The following is a 1,080-nucleotide window of genomic DNA, read 5'->3' on the forward strand; positions in this document are numbered from 1 at the left end:
TTTATCTTTTTGGTTGCTGTTATTTCCTTGTCAGTAAACTTATTTCTCAACTTAGACTTCCTCTCATTTTGTGTCTCTGTATTGGTGGGAAATAAAAAGGGAAGGAGTTCATTTTATTGGAGTTCCAGCCCCAGAGTTTATCTTTAAACAAAGTTAAAGTTGCGTGGGGTTTGGCAGAGTCACACATGCCCGATTGGTCCATGAGGTTCCACAGTGTCCCAGGATTCCTGTGGTCCCATGAGGCCCCTGACTGTTACAGTGGCCCCTTGATTCCTTGAGGCTCCAGAGGGTGACAACAGCCCCTTGATTCCATGAGATTCTACCACGTCCCAGACTCCCTTTGGTTCCATGAGGTGCTTCAGAGAATTTTGGAGAGGGACCTTTACACCCCCAGATCTTGATGTGTTCACACATCTCTGCCTGGGTGTGGGTGTGAATTGACTGTGGTGTGAGTGTTGTTACTGAGAATCTATAATTCAGTCACAGTTCAATTGTAACAAATTATATTGAATCACTTGATAACTGTAAATTGGTCAGTGATTAATGCTACTAATCTCTTTTGGCCCCTTATCTCTCTGTTCAAATCCTTTGCACCCTGACCCTCTTATACCCCAAGGCTCTGTGGAAATCGTTCCCTTTCATAGAAAATTATATTTTTGTGACTTCCACTCTAAAATCTTCCTCCTCAGCTAAACTAAAAATTAACTCCAATTAGTTGTTGAAGATTTGAAGACACAAAGACAATTAAAGAAAAAAAAATAATTTGCTTTTTCTGTATTTTAATGAGTCCCACAGCATGTTTAGAGACAAGTCCATCATCCAGAGGTACTGAGAGAAGATTGAAGAAGCTGCTCAAGAAGTCAGAAGCCAAACTCCCAGTGCCTTGAAGCATTGCTGGGCCCCACTGAGGGCAGGCACTGACAAAGCCTCCCCAGGGACTCCTGAGAGCAGATCCTTGCAGGCCAGGAGTGCAGGCAGACAAAGGCTCTGGGCAGTGTCACAATGGTCCTCTGATTCCATGAGACAACATTCCTAATTTACTGTCCAGACCAGAGGGAAATCACAGGAAGGGCCATGGTT

Source organism: Empidonax traillii, unplaced genomic scaffold (assembly GCF_003031625.1).
Source record: "Empidonax traillii isolate 1590-97213 ecotype Southwest subspecies unplaced genomic scaffold, ASM303162v1 scaffold7194:size5257, whole genome shotgun sequence".
Classification (NCBI taxonomy): domain Eukaryota; kingdom Metazoa; phylum Chordata; class Aves; order Passeriformes; family Tyrannidae; genus Empidonax; species Empidonax traillii.